Genomic DNA, 15,757 nt, shown 5'->3' on the forward strand with positions numbered 1-15,757 from the left:
TTTTGCTTGTCTCCACAGGAGAAGAAAAATTGTGGATACCATCAAAGTTAATAAAGGTTTGGTTTGAAGAGGAGAAGCCCCTTGGAAAAGAAAAATAACAATTCATACACAAGGATGGTGATCGTACTGATGGTAAGAGAACTATAGTTTGGGGGCAGGGTTCTTTTCTTATCTCCACAGGAAAACACTTACCTTCAAAGGATCTGAGGGACCCTGGATATCTTGAATACTGATGGATGGAAACCAGTTGCAACCCACCAAGGATCAGCATTAACATTGGATAAGCTCTGTGAGTATGAAAAACAATTTTTTGAATGTGCGTCAATATGCATTTCTTTATAAATATTTAGAGCTGGTTTTTTGGAGTTGGACTCTGGTCCAGTCCCTCTCCAATTCCAAGCCTGTTTATAAAAGATTTCTCAGACTTTCTATCTCAAATCAGGAGTCATGTTAGGGGACAGAATAATAATAATAATAATGTTAATAATGATACTAATATATTTGCCTTCTTTGCCTTCCCTCATATCTGTGTCAGTCTTTAGCGCACTTTTCATTGAATATATACATGTATATGTCTGTATATGTCTCTGTAGATAATGCTTATCTTTCCCGTAACAAACAATAATTTTTTTCTTCAGTAATCTTTGTGGTTTCCAGTGAAGCGGCGAAGATTGGAAATAACCAAAAATAGTCCTTTTATAATTACTCAATTTTAATACAAGGGGAGATAAGGGAACTTACAGAACCAAGGGTCCAGCGGAGCCGAAGGTGAGCACGGGGCAGCGCAAAAGAATGGGCCGCCTTCCGGCTCCCCAATCCTATTTAAGGGGAATGCTACCCCGCTGGAGCAGCCACGCCCCTGAACGCAGGGATTGGGCCAGCTGCCCCAACATTCCAGGATGAAGACAGGGCCCCACAACATCAACTGCAACTGGTTATTATGACGTCATGTTTTTGTAGCGCTAATATTTGGCCTGTTTTTTGGTACCAATTGCACAAAAGATTTTTGAATAGTGTGCATTTTTGACAACATTCTGTCCGGATCTCCTCAAAATATTCAGAGGCTAGGCACATTCTTCCTAGACCAAATGTTACTCTGGGTATTTTACCATCATTTGCTTTCACAGGACCCCCTGAGAAGAAAAGTCGCCCCTATGTCAGCTAGAAGCAATCTGAGATGACGACGCCCCCTCTCCCAACAAAGTTTACCCTCAGGTTTAGAGACACTAATTGGTGGCTGGTATAGGGTTGAGGGGTTGAGGGAGGTATTATATGGACTCAGGGGTATAAACTATGTATATATATATATATACTATATATATATAGTATATACTATATATATATAGTATATATATAGTATATATAGTATATATATACTATATACTATATATATACTATATATATAGTATATATATAGTACATAGTATATATATAGTATATATATATATATACTATATATATATAGTATATATATACTACATATATATAGTATATATATATATACTATATATATATACACACACACATATACATATATATATATCCTAAAAAAAAGAAAAAAGGGAGGGATTAACTGATCTGAATGAATAATTGATATTTGTGAATTATTCTTTTTTGAAAACTGTATTGGTGTTGACTCTTGTATATTGATATATTGAACATTGTATGAGAGTATGATCCTACCCCTGTTTGAAACAATTGTTATATTGAGATATATACCATATTGCAATGTACATTTCTACCTCTGATATTATTTATGTAATGACATTGTTTACCATATTGCAATGTATATCTCTACCTCTGATATTATTTATGTAATGACATTGTTTACCATATTGCAATGTACATCTCTACCTCTGATATTATTTATGTAATGACATTGTTTACTATATTGCAATGTACATTTCTACCTCTGATATTATTTATGTAATGACATTGTTTACCATATTGCAATGTACATCTCTACCTCTGATATTGTTTATGTAATGACATTGTTTACCATATTGCAATGTACATTTCTACCTCGGATATTATTTATGTAATGACCCTGTTTACATTTGGAAATCGTTGTCTTCATTTATTGCACAGTTGTCTATTCTATTAGTCTTAAAGTTAGATAAGTGTTGAGAATTATATGTTTGTCATATTTATATTTAGGATAATCAGGTTTTTTAGACACATAAAGATTATATTTAGTATAGATAGTATAATCTTCGACCTCTTCGAAGAGCTGTAGAAAATGGCCTTTAATCTAACCTAGAGTTTTGTACTTATGAGACACAATCACTCCTGGCAACAATGCTCTACTCCCGAGAGAACGTTGAGCACCAAAGGCACTCCACTGGGAGTTTGTCTTCTTGGCAGAACTGACCTTTGGGCAAAGAAAAGCCCATACCTCGACTACTGACAGAGATACAAAATATCCATAAGTGGATAAAACAGAATTGTCTTATCTTGCCAAGACAGAATAGGATAGTTCTACTAAAGGTCCCTTGCCGTTGAAAAATGGTATGTCAGGTTGCGTTAGGCCTTAGCCAAAGTTGGTTGTCTCAGCATTGCTAATGAGACTTTGTGTGATTGCCCAGGTAGTCAGTTGTCTCGGTCATCTGTTGCACATTTTGGAAGTTCCTCATTTGTACTTCCTGGTTGCTTTAGTAATATTACTTCCCTTCTCAGATCTTTGATGGAGTTGAAGATTAGATAATTGTAGCTACCTTCTACATTATTTAGACTTCCTGAAGTAGAATGTTTAGTAAAATTTCTGTTATATGTTCCTCGCCTTATATTGTTTGCTTCTTGTAATTTTATATGACCTGTTCCCATTGTATATAGCTATATTTGGTTTTTGTATCTGTCTTATTTAGACAAAAGGGGGAGACGTTGGGGCAGCTGACCACTCCCTTGTATGAGGGGCATGGCCGCCCCAGGGGCGGAGGATACCTTTAAAGGAACCGGGTTTGGTAGGCCGGCCTTTTCTTTTTCCTCTTGGTTCATGGCTCTTCCCTGGAACCTTGGCCCTGTAAGTTTATTCCATTTTCTCCCTTTATTAAAACTGATTTATTCTAAAAGGACTATTTTTGGTTATTCCCAAATTCCTCCGACTGCCGCTACAATTAGGTAATTAGTAAATAGCTAAACATTGTTAATCTCAACTACTGTTGAAGTAGGAAAGTTCTCAACCACTGTCCTGTCTCTTCCTTTCTGCACTGTGAATCTACCAGCTTCAAGCTTGACCTATGTACTCAATTCTTGCACAGATCCCTCTTCATTTATAAGCAAGCACCAAAAGGCAGAGATATTGGAGGTCATTTACTAGCTGGTCTATTTTTCCTTCTCACAGACAAGTCAAGGCCCTGTTCTGAAGGAGTTTCAGGACTATCTACCCAGCACTGAGCAGCAGAGGCAGGATTGGGTGTTTAAAGCAATTTTCAATTACATACCATCAGGCAACAATATTATAAGCTCATAATCTCCCACACCAGTATGGTAGAGCCTCCCCTCCCCCAGGGAATCCACACTCAACAAAGCTCAGAGGCCAAGGGCCACTACCTGGGTCACCACACAAACTAACAGAACCTATCTGGATCATAGTCCATTCCTTTCCAAGCAGCTCATAGCTCAGCAAATCCGCTCTTCCTGGTATGGGGTCAGTGGCCCCTACATTTACCATGGCATGGCTTTGTGGTCCTCCTTACAGATCCATTCAGCAGAACAAGAGAATCCTGGAAAGAACCTGTAAGCTACCTCCTATGGTGCTACTGATTGCCAAGTAGAGTACTTCATTAGCTAGGACCACCCAGCTGGGCTTTAAGACATTAGCAGTTACCCTACTGGGTGAACAGAGATCAAATGTCTCAGAGAGCAAAAGCCCTCCAGGTTTGCCCTTCCACACTATGGTGAGACAGGACCCTAATTTTTTTTTTTTTTTTTTTTTTTTTTTTTGGTTTTTCGAGACAAGGTTTCCCTGTAGTTTCTAGAGACTGTCCTGGAACTAGCTCTTGTAGACCAGGCTGGCCTCGAACTCAGAGATCCGCCTGCCTCTGCCTCCCGAGTGCTGGGATTAAAGGCATGCGCCACCACCGCCCGGCGACAGGACCCTAATTTAGTTTAGTAAAATCTTCCATTTCCCAGAGCAATTCCTGTTCCTCCTCCAAGGCACATGGTCCTATGTGTACATATTCTATTACACACTCAATGTCCAGTGTAGTCAACCCTTTACTTCATAGCTGGGAGGTCTTGTGACCAAACACAGGTCATATTCAAGCAGTAATTGTTAAACAAAAAGAGGCCATGGATTAGAACACAATAAAGGGTCCTTGAGAACAGTTGGAAACAAGAGAGAGATAGTGAAAATAATGTAATTACAATATCAAAATAATACAGTTAAAAAGTAGAAACAAGCTTCATGGTCATGTGCTCCAGAGACTAGGGAATCTGTATTAGAGCACACCAAGTACAACTCACATCATTTCTCTTAGGAGATACAGTCATGTTAGGCAGGACCACACCCTTTTATCCAGTTCTTCCTAATTTGCTTGAACTACTGTAACTACAGTAATTTGGTTTAATTATAAGTTTCTTGAATGCATGGTCTGTAGTGTGTCACTGCTCATTGCTAATGAAAACTACTGTCCCAGCAGGAAATCTTTCACTCTCTTTCTTGCCCATCCCTTTTTCCATTGTGACTATGCTTGCTTTTCAGTTGGTTAGTGAACTAAATTTTTACACCAGTCCTACTTCACTTGTAAATTCACAATAAAATCTAGAGAAGCTAGAGGATACTCATTCGCTGATCTATTTCTCCTAACCACAGACCAGTTAAGGTCCATCCTGGTTGAAGTTGCAGGACTGTCTTTCCAGCACTGGGTAGCAGAGACAGGATTAGGTGTTCAAAGCACATAGTGTGAGGGAAGCCTGAGCTACAGGAGACATTGATATAAACCAGTTGTTCTCAATCTTCCTAATGTTATGATCCTTTAAAACAGTTCCTTCTGATGTGTTGAATGCCCAACTATAAAATTATTTTCACTGCTACTTCATAACTATATTTTTGCTACTGTTATGAATTATAATATAAAATATCTGTGCTTTCTGATGGTCTTAGACCAGACCTGTGATAGGGTCATTTGATCCCCCAAAGGAAGCTGTGACCACCAAGGTTAAGAAACCCTGCTCTAAACTGATATAAATAAATAAACAGCACTTAAGAAAAAATGGAATGAAATTCTTAAACCAGGAAACATTGAAAAATATAGCAGTAATGCATCTAAATAAAATGAATGTTAAAATGATACCAATAATTGATGCTTTAAAATGATAAAAAATAGTAGAACACTTATCTATCCTAAATTTGAAATGGAGTAGGCCCTTCCCTGATAGAGAGAATGCCATTAATAAGAGAATGTATGACTTTGTTCCATGTAAAATATTAGCTACTGAGTGCTGTAATATGACAGTGTTACAGTCAATTGCCTGTTTCTCAAACCTTTCAGCTGACTTAACTATGTCAACTAAGATTGTACATGTCTGCATAGGGGAGTTCTCTAATTAGTAGTTCAGGATATCCTCCCTAAATTGTACACCCACCAATTCTGTCTTCATTCACACGGAAGCAATTAATACATGCAGGGAAATTACAAAGAAAATCACTCACCATGTCCCATCAGTCCTTTGTAATGGAGACCCCTGCAGTGCAGTCTGTGACCTAGCCATTATCTAGTCTGTTTCCCCCTGCAGTGAACACAGAACAATGTTCCTCCTCTTCTGGTCTCAAGGGAGAAGCCAGGCTCCACACACAAATCCTTTCCCTATTCTGCAATGGACAGTCCACTAAGTGACGCAAACACAATTTTAAAGTGTGTGGTGCTACAGACATGTAATCCAAGGTTTAGAGTGTTTGGTCAAGAGGAGAACAAAGGCAATGCTTTATGGGGCTACAGACAGGGTTCAAGCATATCACAATCAAACTAGAAGACATTGACTCAAAATCACTTTTCAAAAAGACTGGAAATTAATTCTAGAATTAATATACCCCTATGGCACAAGAGGACTTAGTGTTAGTTGTGACCCTGTAATGGCCCCTTGAGCAGCATTTAGAAGCCAGTTTTTTAATGGAGGGATGGGCATTTGTGCTGGTTGTAAATCAGGCTTGTCTCCTTTGTGATGGGAATGTCCTGGTTAATCCTGGGGAACAAACTTTTACATCTTATCATACTAATCTCTAACAGGTTAGAATGCCATTGCCTTTGGGGTATTTGGGATGCAGCTCTCCCTTACCTAAATTCCACTGTGTGACTTAATGTTTCCCAGTTCTACTCTTCCACAGTTTAGCAGTGGAGTGCTACTCTACACAGGAAATACTGTTTACAAGCTCCACAGAATTAACTCCAGATGGATCCTAAACCTAAATATTAAATGTTCAAAGCGCAGAACTTCTGGAAGATACTAGAGGGAACAGAGCTCTCTGACCTTGGCAAATCTGTGTTACACAGCGACAATACAAGCACTAAGGGAGCCCACATTTCACAGTGAAGTCAACAACAATGGTATTTCAAAGTACAGTCCCACTCCCAAAGTTCTGAACAGGCACAGTAGGGACAATGAAGTTACTCAGAGGCTGCCAGCCAGCTCAAGAATTTCAAAGATCATACAGAATCACACAGGATCACACAGACCCTGCTGGGGCATGCAGGACCAGCAGGACTAGGCAGAAACATGATGAATTCTGCATTTGGTCACCGGCTCCCACCCGGCCAGAGGAAGGTGCACAACACTGTCTCCCATGGCTCATCTAGCTGCTTCTCCTGGTCTGAGAATAGCCCCAATTGAGGATAGCCCCAATCTCACCACATTGTGATTTTCCAGTTTGCGCATGCTCCCTGCACTCACAGCAGAACATAGAAAACCACTGATGCCGACTTCTCTTCAAAGTCAAGCTTGAAAGTGGCCACAGCCGGAAAGATCCTGCCCAACTTCTGACTGGCAGGCCACCTGGAGGGTCTGATTGGCTAGTGAGGCCTGAGTGACAAGAGCACTTCCCATAGAGTTATACTGTGCTTAAAGACACAGCTCAGCCGGGTGGTGATGGTCGCTGCGCAGGCTTTTAATCCCAGCCCTTGGGAAGCAGAGGTAGGCGAATCTCTTTGATTTCTCTCCAGCCTGTTCTAAAAGAGCTAGTTACAGGAAAGGCTCCAAAGCTACAGAGAAACCCTGTCTAGAAAGACAATAGATAGATAGATAGATAGATAGATAGATAGATAGATAGATAGATAGATAGATAGATCTACAAGAGCTAGTTCCAGGACAGGCTCCAAAGGTACAGAGAAACCCTGCCTCGAAAAACTAAAAATAAATAAAAAAGGAAAGAAAGAAAGAGAAATCCTGTCTTGAAAAACAATAAATTAATTAACTAATTAAATAAAAATTTTAAAAATGAAAATCAAAGACACAGCTCAGTGGTTCCTGGCCCTGCCTTTCATCCCAAAGACCTTTTCTAGATCAGCAGAGGTGCATTTCCATAGCACGTGCCCCTGGCTCCAATAGTAGACCCTGCAATCTTCCTGCTCTCCACAGGCACTTCCCGTTCTTCTCCTTGACACAATGTGGCTAGCTAGCTGTACAGGGTACTGCAATATACTATGTCCCTGTCCCACAGGTGGAAGGATGCCCAGAATATTAACAGCTAATGGGAGATTTAAAGATACAAAAGGAGATATTTGTTATGTGACATCATACAGAGGTCAGGTGAACTGAAGGTAATTTTTACTTGGATGTCACAGGGGCTTCAGATAACCAGAAAAGAAAAGCAAGAACTAGATCACAGATTAAAAACAGATAATAAGTCTTTCTCACACCAGGAAGCTGCATGATGGTTTTATTCCTTTGGTGATGGAGGATTCTCATTGGCTAATAAACAAACTGCCTTGGCTTTTTGATAGGGCAAAATTTAGATAGGTGGAGTAGACAGAACAGGAAAAAGGAAGTGAGGTAGATGGCTCAGACAATTGCCCCCGCCTCGCCTCTCTGAGCAGACCGCCATGCCTCTCCTCAGGGAGACAGATGCGATGAAGCCAGCCGCCAGGTCAGACATGCTGAATCTTCCCCGTAAGACACCACTTGTGGTGTTACAAAGATTATTAGATATGGGTTAATCAAGATGTGAGTAAGAGGCTGAAACTAATGAACCAGGCAGTGTTTAAAAGAATACAATTTGTGTGTTGTTATTTCGGGTTTTAAGCTAGCCCGTGGCCGAGAGCAGGGCAGCGGGAAGCCGCCCGCAGCTCCTCACTACACTTTGGAGTTTCATTCATGAAATTCAGAACAAACTGTTGTCAATTGGATATAAATAAAGAGTCATCTTCAGGAAAAGTTGAAATCTTAGAGAATAATGAGATGGGAAAAGTGTTTATGAGCACTAATGCCATCACATCTTCCTCAATGGGAAGGTGAAAAAAAAAACCCACAGCAGCATTACTCAAGGTTGTCTACATGAATAGGAGTGTTAGAATGAATCTCTCCATGTATATAGAAAGTGGATTTATTAGAATGTCTTATAAGCTGTGGTCCAGGTAATCCAAAAATGTCTGCCAAACAATAGAAATAGTTGTTAAGTTCATGAGGCTGGATAGCTCAGCTGGTCTTCAGTATATAACAAAATTTCAAGGAAGTAGACTCTAATGCTGGTAAAGAAATGAACTTGGTAGCCAGAGCTAGGGCAAGCAGGCAAAGAGAGAGCTTCCTTATTCAATAATAAAAAGTACAGGAATAAAATATAGAAATTAAGAGTTCAGCCCAGAAATACAGAAATATAAAGTTGTAAGCCCAAACACATTTTGGGCCACAGTTTCAGAAGCCGATCTCTGGCTGTGGTCACAGCTACAGGTGACAAGCTTTGTGTGCCTGTGGTGTTTTTATTCTTTTTGGGAGAGAGGGAGAGAGAGAGAGAGAGAGAGAGAGAGAGAGAGAGAGAGAGAGCTGGCAGCCACTATTAACCTTTTTAAAAGATTTATTTATTTATTAAATTTACAATGTTCTACCTGCAGGCAAGAAGAAGGCACCAGATCTTATCAGAGATGACTGTGAATCATCTTGTGGTTGCTGGAAATTGAACTCAGGACCTCTGGAAGAGGTACCAGTGCTCTTAACCCCGAGCCATCTCTCCAGCCCCACTGTTAACTTTTAATAAACACTTTCTGCCTTAAGAGGAGACATCCTGGCAGCCACTGTGTACACTGTGTACACTGTGTAAACTTTTAACAATCATTTCCTGCCTCCCAGCTTTCCAGCTAGGCAGGTACTGGCAAAAAAGGTTAGCTTCTAGCTATTGCCTCTACGGGACCCTCTGCTTGTACTCTTCTAAGGGTTAACTGTCCCCTTATGTAACTCTACTCTCTGCCTTACATTCTTTCAGGTGCAGTGAAAAGTGGCTGTGCCAACCACTAACTTTCACAAACACCCCAAGTTAATATTCTAATGCTCTAGAAAAAAAGTTGTAAAACTAACAATGTAATGTGATTTTAAGCCTGATCTCAAGGTTGTAAAAGCCCTTTGACACACACCTGGTGCTAGATTTTACCATATGAAGAAGCTCCAAACCAGAACCCAGGGCCACAGTTTCAGAAGCCAATCTCTGGCTGTGGTCACAGCTACAGGAAACAAGCTTTGTGTGCGCTTGGTAGTTTTTTTTTTTTCTGGAATAAAGCTTGCTTCTGGTTTAATACATTTTGGAGGTCTATCCCACCATTATTGTGCGACCACCAAACACAACAAATATTCTTTATATATGTTGGTGACTACCAAAAAGTGTGATCCAGATTTAAGGCATATCTTATTCTTTGTTTGATTGGTTTTTTTCTTTTTTCTTTTTTGGTGTTTTTGAGTTTTGAGACCGGGTTTTTTTTTTTTTTTTTTTTTTTTTTTTTTTTTTTTTGTGTGTGTGTGTGTGTGTGTGTGTGTGTGTGTGTGTGTGTGTATGTGTGTGTGTGTGTGTGTGTAGCCCTGGAATTTATTCTGTAGATAAGGCTGGTCTCAAACTCAGAAAATTTGACTGCTTTACCTTCCTGAGTGCTGGGGTTTGTAACATCCGATTCTGTGTTACGCCCTCTGTACAGTTTGTGTGCCACTGTACTGTACATGAGGCAGGCAAGGGCCTAGAGATTGAAAGAACACTGAAGAGGCCTGGGTCATTCGAAAGGAGATAAGCCTTGGGGAAATCCTTATATACCTAGCTGCTGTATAAGGATTCCCCCAGGAGGTGGGAAATTACCATAACAAAGATGTAGTAAAAAAATGCCCTACAGCTAATCACCAGGTAGGGCAGAGGGAGCACAGGAACAAACAGAATGTTTTAGCTGGCTGACCAGAAACTGTCCTCAAGATGAATCCCAGGAGCAAGGGCAGACCTGGGCCTTACAGATCCCCCTTTTATATAAATTATATGACTAGGCCTGTCTTAGGTGGTATTGGACGTCAGGCAATACCCCGTACCCATCATGGGAAAGCGTCCAGGTCAAAACACATTTCCTGTCTTAGGTTGGGGCAGCCCCCCCAAAACCTTTTCTGTCATTGGCTCACTAGTCACTCATCACCAAGTTCAGAGTTAAGTATGGCTTTTTCATAGCCAGTATTTTACCCCATTAGCTGGAGTTGTCAGTATTAACAATCCACCCCTCATACATACTTCCAAAAACGTTTAATTTTTGCTGTTTTCTATGCTTCTGTACAGCTGTGTGTATTGTTCTTCTAGTGCACATGTAACATTCTCTTAGAAGCTTAGTAATTGCTTCTGGGTAGATACTTAGAGTTATTTGTGTCAGATTGTATGAAATATGAAAGTTGGTTCATTACTTTCATTCAGTCCTTCTTCATCCCCAATATTTAGCCTTTCTTGTTCTCTTTTCTCCATGTTATATTGTACCCACATGCACATTTGTTTACACAGATACATAAATTATTGGCTGGATTCCACATATCAGAACAGGTGGGGTTTTTTCTTTTTGAAATTGTATGACCTTTCTTAATATTACATGTTCTAAGCCCATCCAATCCTGCAAATTTTATTTTTCTTGAGTACTGAATAATATTCATATCATTATCCATTCATGTACTAATGGGCAACTAGGTTTATTCAAATTTTTACTATAATGAATAAAACAGCGATAGACTTGGGACTTCAAAAATCTCTATGATAGGGTATGGAGTGCTTTGGGTATATGTGCAGGAGTAAAATAGAGGTGTTGTATGGTTGTTGTGTACCTGGCTGCTTTTATTACTGTAGATAGATAGTGCAATCTGAGGTCTGATGCTGTAATGCTTCCAGCAAAGTTCTTGCTCCTTAGGATTGCTTTGGTTACCTGTGGTCTTTTTTTGGTTTCATATGAATTCTTGTGTGTGTGTTTTTCTGAAGCTGTGAAACATAAACTGGAAAATTTGTTAGATATTACATTAATTCTATAAGTTAATTTTAGTAGTATAACCATTTTCACCACATTCTGTCAGTCTAGTAGCATGGCATATGTTTCTATTGTCCAGTATCTTCTGAAATTTCCTTTTTTATTACCTTAAAGTTTTCCTTGTAGAGGTCTTTCACTTCTTTGCCTAAATCCATTCCTAGATACTTAATTTTGGGGGGGGGGTTATTTTGAATGGAACATTTTTCATGATTCCTCTGAGAATAGAATGTTGGTATAAATGAATGCCTGTTAGAGCTACACAGTAAGACCCTGTCTCAAAACAACAAAATTAAGACAAAAGAACAAAACCAAATCAGAATCATGTCTACAAATGGGATATGATTTTTTACTTTCCTGTATTTACCCCTTTTAAGTCTTTCTCTTGTTTTAACTAAAGTTTTGGGCACTATTATGAAATAAGAGAGAGGAGGTTTTCATACTTGTCTCTTTTTTCATTTTTGAGAACATTCTCTCTGTTTGTCTCCATTTAATATAATGTTGGCTATAGATTTATTGTATATAGCCTTTATTTTGAGGTATGTGCCATCTGAAGTTTTAAAAACTTTTATCACAAAGGGGTTTTGAACTTTGTCAAATGCTTTTTCAAAGTCAGTTAAAATATTTGTGATTTCTGTCCTTGAATTTACTTTTATGGTATATTAAATTTATTCATTTATATATGTTAATCAACCTCATGTTTCTGGGATAAAGCCCACTTGATTGTAATGTATAATCTTATTAACGCACCCTTGAATTTGGTTTACAAGTATTTTGTTACGAATTTTCGCATTATATTCATCAGGAAAATTGGTCTATAGGGTTTTGTTTTTGTAGTGCCTTTTCCTCCTTTGGTGTGAAGATAGTATTACTGGCTTGATAGAATGAATTTGGTCATGTTCCATTGGTAATATTTATGGAACAAATAAAGAACTGATATAAGGTATTTCTTGAAGCTTTGATGGGAATCAGTGGTGAATTTTTCCAGTCCTAGGCTTTTGTCTGAAGAGAGATTTTAATGACAGTTTCAGTCTGATTGCTCATAATGAGTCTGCCATTTATAGCTTCAGGGCTTAATTTTGGTTAATGATATACATTTAGAAATTCCTTTTCTAGGTTATCTAACTTTCTAGACACAGGTTATGAAAGAAGATACAAAGCTAATTGTTTTTTGAGTTCTAATTTTGTCATAGGTTCTGGTGGTGGATGAGCAAATAGTATATTCAGTAGTGAAAGTGTAAAATCCACCAGGAAGCTCCACAGCTTCAGAATGGCTGTTCTAACTATATTGAGGTTCACTATAAAGACATTAGAACTGGTTAATTTTGGTGTGGTGTTTATTTGCAAGGATTTTAAATAAAACTATAAAATAAAAACAATATTTGTGACAAAATTAATTTTAGAACTTACATTTACTCTCTTTTCTGTCATATGACAGAAGGCTTTTCAGCTTTCTGCTACATGAGGTTGTAGAAGAAGTTCCCTTACATGAGGTATTGGTGATTTGACTATGGACTTCCCAGTCTCCAGAACTGGGGGAAGTAAATCTCTGACATTCTTTTCTTTTTTTAAATAAAAGACAATTTTAACCATAAGTTTTGTTGTTTAAGTTGCTACATTTAATAGGCAATACATGGCTTTGTTTTGGTTTTCATTTATTTCTTGTGAATAAGCTTTTTACTTTTCTTTTTAATTTACATAACTAAGATAAACTCTTATTCTAGTTTTTTATACCTATTTTGTGTTTTTAAATTTACTTTTATTTCATGTTCATTGATGTTTTGCCTGCATATATATGTGTGTGTGTGTGTGTGTGTGTGTGTGTGAGGGAGGGTGTTGGATCCCTAGGAAAACGAGTTATAGAGGGTTGTGAACTGCCAGGTGTGTGTGGGGAATTGAACCTGGATCTTTTGGAAGAGTAGTATGTACTCTTAGCTGCAAGTCATCTCTCCAGCCCCTTTTTTGTGCATCTTTATGTGCACATGTTGGTGTGATATCTATATATGTGTATGGGCACACATGATAGTCAAAGGACAACTTAATGAGAGTCTCTGTTTTCTTCTATTACATGGATTTTGCAGACTGAACTCAGATCATCAGGCCTGGCCAAGCATCCTTACCCTTTGAGCCATCTTGCCAGTCCATGTTGCAAATATTTTTTTGCAAAAATATGGTATGGTATATATTAATTGTAGGATTTTTGAGTTTGTATGTCTGGAACGGTTTTAAATGTCTCCAGATTACCTTGAAATGTGTTTTTTTTTCTGGCTTTTTTATGGGCGTGGTTTTTGTTGTTTTTACTCTTAGCTGGTTGTGAGGGTTAGCACTGAATGTTTTTTTCTTTAAGAAATATACTTTGTCTATTTGGGTTATTTTACTTGTATATTAGTAAAACCACCAATAATTAGAGGAGAAAGGGATTAATTTTCATTTTCTGTTTATTTTTATATAAATACTTAACTTTATAAATATACTTGTATTTATGTTTCTTTATAAATACTGTTTCTGGGATAGAGTCTATTCAACTGTACAGTGATAGATTCTTGAACTCTCCATACCATTAAAATGATTTTAACTGTTTAGTTTCTGATTTAATCAGATTTGTCTACCTTTGAAAGCTGTTTGGTAGTTGGTTTTCTGCTTAGGTTTGTTTTGGTTTTTAATTCTTTGTATCTTGCAGAGCACTTAATTATATACTGGTTTATTGAATGCAAGATAAAAAAAACTCCCAGTGGTCAAATCCTCTTGAAGCCCTAGGAAACAAGCCCCAAAGGTTTAGAATGTTGTTAGTTAGTACCAGAGGCCTACAGCAGAGTTTCCCTCTTTTGAATGTTGTCCAGGCTAGCCTGTAATTCTCAGTGTAGATCAAGCTGGCTTTGAATTCAGAAGAGATCCACTTGCTCTACCTTCCAAGTGCTGGGAATCAATGTGTATTCCACCATACTTGTCCTCTATTTGTAAATTTTTTTTAAAGATTTATTCATCTTATTTTATGTATGATTGTTTTGTGTGCATGTGTATAAGTGTAACATGTAAGGTGGGTTCCTGTGATGAGCAGAAGGCATCATATCTCTTCGAACTTGAGTAGAGGATGTATGTGAACCACCATGCGGGTACTGGGATTTGAATTTGGGTCCTCTATAAGAGCAACAAGTGCTCTTGACCACTGAGCCATCTCTCCAGCCCATGTTATAGTTTTTAAAATACTAACATTATTGAAGATGTATATTATAGGTTTTGTTTCGAGAGCAAAGTATGACTGTAATGATCAAGCTGTGCTCAAAATTCAAGATCATCCCTTGTTTGGCTCCCAAGTTCTTAAGTATGGGTGTGTACTATCACACATCACAGTGTTTGTGAATGTACACAGTGAAACCAGTTTCATAGTCTTTAATGTATTTCAGACTATCACTAAATATTATTTTAATGGACTGGTACTTTGACTAAATTGATAAAGGCACTTGCCACTGAGTATGATTCCTGGGACACATGACGAAAGGAGAGAACCTACTCCTACAATTTTTCTCTTACCTCCGTGTGTACTGCAGTACACTCAAGCCCACACACATACATGCTCCCCATGAATAAATACAATTTAAAAGCACTATGTATGTAAAGTTAATTTTTAGAATTCTGGAGTTTTTTTCTCCTATATTGTAGTAAAATAAGTTTGTTTGGGGTTTTTTGTTTGTAGTTTTTTTTTTTTTTTTTTTTTTTTTGCTTTTTGAGACAGGGTTTCTCTGTGTTTGTTTTTCAAGACAAAGTTTGTTGAATTAAATATTTACTTATTGCCCCTTGGGAGGTGGACATAGGAAGATCCAGGATTTCAAGCTCATCTTCCAATATGCATTGAGGACAACCTGTGCTACATAAGACCTTGCCTCAGCAAACAAAACCTGGAACTATGCTATAAGTAAAACTGAAAAACCTGTTCCTTCTTTTAGGTAATTTTGAATTGCTCAGCATTTCAGAGTTTACTGCACTTACTGAGTAGCCCCAAGGGATCTACCAAAAAGGAAACCTGTTGGACAGTATCTAATATTGCAGCTGGAAATAGGGCACAGATCCAGGTAATGCCAAAGTGCCTGACTTTTTTTTATCCCTGTATGAGAAACACATTTTCAAAAAAATTATTTATTATTTTATATGAGTATATGCCTGTATAACTGTATATGTGTCATGTACATGCTGTGATTGGAGACCAGAAGAGGGTATTGGATCTCCTGGAACTAGAGTTTCAGGAAGTTGTGAGCCATCTGTGGGTGTTGGGAAGTGAACCTGAAAGAGCAGGAAACAGCTGAGCTGTCTCT

General features: G+C 38.2%; 1 long non-coding RNA gene across 1 annotated transcript; it reads left to right on the forward strand.

The window, feature by feature from the left end:
* Positions 1 to 7,067: 7,067 nt before the first annotated feature.
* Positions 7,068 to 15,512, forward strand: LOC119805765. The gene is made up of 3 exons (XR_005284000.1): positions 7,068 to 7,128; positions 9,042 to 9,127; positions 15,392 to 15,512. It is a non-coding gene; the product is annotated as an uncharacterized LOC119805765 (long non-coding RNA).
* Positions 15,513 to 15,757: the final 245 nt, after the last annotated feature.

This window comes from Arvicola amphibius, unplaced genomic scaffold, assembly GCF_903992535.2.
Source record: "Arvicola amphibius unplaced genomic scaffold, mArvAmp1.2, whole genome shotgun sequence".
Lineage (NCBI taxonomy): Eukaryota > Metazoa > Chordata > Mammalia > Rodentia > Cricetidae > Arvicola > Arvicola amphibius.